Genomic DNA, 5,030 nt, shown 5'->3' with positions numbered 1-5,030 from the left:
GACTTTCCCTCCGTCTCCGCTCCACTCTTTGTCCCTGTATTTCCTTTGACAGAAATTCTGGGTTAATATTTTTAAGATGGGTGGATGTCCCTATCCCTCAAGCAAGGACCAAACCTAACTACTCGTTATGGTCTCTACAGGTTCTCTCCTTCCCTTTTTGAGTATTCAAGCTAATGTCATCCCCACTGGATCTTGGGAACCTCTTATTTACCTGGCATCTGGGACTTTCTCGTGGCTACCCTCGGTTCCCTGTATATGGCTGCATACTTCTATTCAATTTCCTGACCCTCTGTTCTTCTCCACTCACACCTGATCCTGCCTTTCCCATTTTACCTCTCCCTCCTCTCTCCCTCTCTTCCTCCCAGATTCCTCTCTCCCTCTACCTCCCGTGATTGTGATTATTTTGTTCCTTCTTCTATGTAGGAACTGAAGCGTCCACACTTTTTGTGTTCCTTCTTCTTGCGCTTCACGTGGCCGGGCGGTGGTGGCTCACGCCTTTAACCCTAGCACTTGGGAGGCAGAGACAGGCAGATTTCTGAGTTCGAGGTCAACCTGGTCTACATAGTGAGTTCCAGGACAGCCATGGCTATACAGAGAAACCCTGTCTCGAAAAACAAAACAAAACAAACAAACAAAACAAAGCTTCATGTAGTTTGTCAATTGTATCTTGGGTATTCCAAACTTTTTGCCTAATATCCACTTATCAGTGAGTACATACCATGTGTGTTCTTTTGTGACTGGGTTCCCTCACTCAGGGTTATATTTTCTAGTTCCTTCCATTTGCCTATGAATTTCATGAAGTCGTTGTATTGATTATTATTATTATTGTTATTATTATTACTACTACTATTATTATTATTACAATTACTATTATATCTTTTTTTACAGTCCAGTCATTATCCCCCTCCTGATTTGCCCTCCAACAGTTCCTCATCACATTCCTCCTTCCCTGTGTCCAAGAAGATATCCCCACTCCACCCCACCAGATCTCCCCACCCCCTGGGGCCTCAAGTGCATCTTCTCTCACTGAGGCCAGGCCAGGCAGTCCTCTGCTGTATATGTGTCAAGGGTCTTATATCAGCTAGCGTATGCTGCCTGGTTGGTAGTCAGCTCTATGTAGATAAATCTCGGCTCTATAGTCTGCTGGAGATTGCTTTCTGCTTGAGTCAGCTTTTATGCTTGAAAAAAATTCTAAAAGCTCTCTGGATAGCTCGTGGGTCTTTCCCATGGGAATCAGGAAAGCTGCTATAAAACATTCTTGGATTTTCTAGAAAAAAAAAGTATTCTAAAAGAGCTGTGTAAGCTCTCTAAGTAATTCTTGGGATTTCCAACCAAGGTCTGAAATCCTGTTAGAAAAATTCTGAAAGAGCTGTGTACACTCTCGAGATCTCCAGACTGCTTAGCTCTTGCTAGGAAGAAAAAAAAAATCCACAAAAGGACTGCTATTGCTCTCTGCTAGATCATTTTATGCAGAACAAAATCCCAGTCTTTCATCCCCACATCAATCCAGACATCCACTCCAGTTTTCCCCTTGGTCACCCCAAGAATCAGCATTCCATGACCCCAACCCCTAAAGCCTAGAAAGAGATAGCAAGCACTTCCCTCCACAACATTGCAAAAGAATGCAGAGATCCATCCACCCTTTTTAAACACAGACAAAAAGATTTCTGGGAGGGACATATCCCCGAAATTTTCATTTCTACAGTGAGTGCCTGGGCATGGACCTAAACTCCCTTTGTTCCATACTAACCCTAAGCTCTGGAATTTACCTGCCTTTGTAAGCAAAAACAAACAAAAAGAAACTTTGCTAAGTGGGACTTTGCTCTATAATATCCACTCCCTATATCAATTTATCTCCTTAGTATCTTTGTAAGAATCAGGCTCATAGTGCAGCTGCACCTGTTTTTGTTTGTTTGTTTGTTTGTTTGTTGTTGCTGCTTTTTTTAGATTTGTGAAGGCTTATGTGCAATTCATAATGCATCTTCATATTTGCAAAGTAGAGAAATTGTATTTTTTGAACTCATATTTTTTAGAGTTCTTTCCCACAGTCCTGAATCCTGGACTCAAGCTATCTCAGATGATGATGGAGGCATTAACCTTGGCAGAGAGGACATTCCTTGATAACTTTGTCAGAAAGAATATTTCCCTAAGAAGAAATATTGTACAAACACACACACACACACACACACACACACACACACACACACACACTGTGTGTGTGTGTGTGCTCTATGCCCACAGTACACAGCAACCATCGACACTTGTGGAGGCTCACACCCTGTTGTCTCTGTTCTAGGGATGGGAACCTTGTCATACTGTCCCTTAGATGGCCAAGCAGGACTTATCAGAGAGAGAAAAGGAGAGAAAGATGGAGACAAATACCTAGAGAGAGATTGAGACAGAGATACAGAGAGAGAGAAAGGGAGGGAAGTAGGGAGGGAGGGAAGGAAGGGAGGAGAGAGAGGGAGGAAGAGAGTTAAGAAAAACAAAATTGTTTCCATCTACTACTATTGTATTATTCCAAGTTGAAACCATTGTCGTGCCATTTTTCTTTGCTGGAAAAACTTTATGTGTGTCTTTAAAGAAAATAGTTATAGAAGTTTGCTATGCATTCTTCAGGAACTCATATTTAAGCTAAAAACTAAGAGTGAAAAAACAAATTCCAAATAAGCTAGAGATGGAAAAGAGCTTCTCTGGCAGACAGTAGAGAAGCAAAGGCCTTGAATTACTAGCAGAACTGGTGTATGTGGGAGGAACTGTCAATGTATCTTTGCTTAATTAGAGACAGAGAAAGAGAGAGATTTGCAGGAAATGAAGTTGGGGACTCAGAGAAGGGTCAGAAGACATAGAGCCTTCAGAACTAGGGTAAAAGTTGGCTAAAATTATATAGATATGGTATCTGCTTTAAAATCAAATGTTCTAAAAGTGACAGAATATATGTCATAGTTCTTTATACTGTAATTGTTCTAATAGGGAGAACACTTAAGATAGGGAAAATCTAAATAATAGTCCCTGAGGTTTTATCTTGAAAAAAAGGAATTTCATGTCAGGTTCAACAGTATAACATAAGTTGGTTTTTGTTTTGTTTTGGTTTTGGTTTTCTTTTTAAAATTTATTTTTATTTCTTTATTGGCCAGGTCAATATGGGCACCCAATAGCTTTCTTCTACTCAGACGCTTGGTTTTCTTTATAACACACTGCCATGACAAATCTTATAAAAGAAAACATTTTAATCGTGCTGGCTTACAGTTACATGTTAGACCACTTTTGCTACTTTCTTCAACAAGGCTACACATACTCCAACAAGCCTATACCTAATAGTGCTATTCTCTGGTGACCAAGCATTCAAATCTGTGAGCCTATAGGAACCATTCATATTCAAACCACAGCATTCCATTCCCTGTCCACCACAGGCTTTTTGATATATCATAATTCAAAGCTGCATTCAGTGCACCTTCAAAAGTCCCTGTACTGTATCATAGTTTCAACAATGTTTTAAAAGTTTAAATTTCAGGTGTCTTTGGAGACACATCAATCTCTTGTCTGTAATGCCCTGTAGGTAGATCATGTACTTCTAACACACAATGGCACAGAATATACAATAACATTTCAGAAGGAAAGAAAGGAAGCACAGTGAGGAAGCACTACACCAAAGCAAGATGGAACAACTCCAAACTCCGAATCTCCATGTCTGATATCAAAGAGCTCTTGAGATCCCCATCTTCTTTCATTATTGCTGAATGCAACACATTTTTTTCTCCTCTTGGATTGATTTTACACTCTGTTGGCAGCTATCCTCGGCAGACATCCCACAACTGTGGCAACTCTAACATCTTCATGATCTCCAAGGTGACCTAGGCTTTACCTTTATAGCATCACACAAAGGCTTCTCTTCATTGAGGGACACCGTGGACACATGTCGGCCTCAGCAACTTTTGTTAACCACAGAGGAAGATTCTATAACATATCCCTTGCATCCCTAAACCAGAAGCCTTAACTGCCACAGACCCTCTCGGCCCCTTTGTCTGAGTGGAATGGGTCTCTAGTCAAGGGTGGGCAAAGCGTCGGATGAATTAACATACAGATGCACACAGGAGAGGTGTAGAATCTGAATGTAATTTGTCAAATCGAGCATCAAACTTTTTATACAGAAGACAATAAGGAAGTTGGGTGACACACCCGCAAAGTACAAAGAGGTTACTGGATTCTTACATAAAACAGAGGAATGCAAACACAGAAGGTCTAACGGGAACCACTTGGGATAGAATTCATTGTTAACAACTGGGATCAACAAGGGCTCCACCTAAGATACACTTAATGTTAGAAGCCAGGGTCAAGGGCTTCGTGCCCTTGCCATAGTTTCTATTTTAGTCTATTATATAGTCCACCTTCCCCTTATGCCATTGTAAATACGTGTGTATGGGTGTAACTCAGCTATAGTTCTAAGTATCTATTCTGGTTTCTCCTTCGGTCTGAAACTTCCTTCTTCCTTTGTGACTTAGCTTTTATTTAAAGTGATAGTGTAGTACCAGAGGCTATTCTGAATGTCACTGAATAGCAACATTCTTACTGAATTTCAAGCCCATGTCTTGCTCAAGGACTTTCTAGGACTGTTGGAATACTGGCGAAGGCTTTAGCTATGTCAGAATTCAATCTTAAAAGGCACTTATAATAGGATAATACTAAAAGAGAGTGTGTGGATCCATACACTAGACTAACTGGGGAATAGAAAATTAATGTATGGGGGTTAGAGAGAACGTCAGACTCCAGGAGTGAGTTTCCTTGAAACTCTTTTGCCTTGTGAGTAGCTTCCAAGCCTCAGCCTGTCAAGCTGACTCGACTGGAGTGCGTGACACTTAACCACGGTGACTATTATATTCAATTGTGACTGGCTTATTTCTCAGAGGTTTAGTCCATTATTTTCATGCCAGATTGCAGGCAAAGTACGGTAGAGTAGCTGAGAATGCTTTGTGAACAGAAGAGGGATGGAGGGAGAGAGGGAGGGAGAGGAGGGGGAGAGGGAGAGGGAG

The 5,030-nt window shown here is 41.1% G+C and overlaps 1 non-coding gene across 1 annotated transcript; it reads right to left on the bottom strand.

Annotated features, from left to right (window-relative positions):
- Positions 1 to 1,318: 1,318 nt before the first annotated feature.
- Positions 1,319 to 1,381, bottom strand: LOC115031777. The gene has a single exon (XR_003837442.1). It is a non-coding gene; the product is annotated as a U7 small nuclear RNA (small nuclear RNA).
- Between the last annotated feature and the right edge of the window lie 3,649 nt (positions 1,382 to 5,030).

The sequence above is a fragment of the Mus caroli genome, chromosome 8 (assembly GCF_900094665.2).
Source record: "Mus caroli chromosome 8, CAROLI_EIJ_v1.1, whole genome shotgun sequence".
Taxonomy (NCBI): domain Eukaryota; kingdom Metazoa; phylum Chordata; class Mammalia; order Rodentia; family Muridae; genus Mus; species Mus caroli.
Note: the sequence above shows the minus strand (reverse complement) of the source record. Positions and strands in the feature narration are given on the sequence as shown.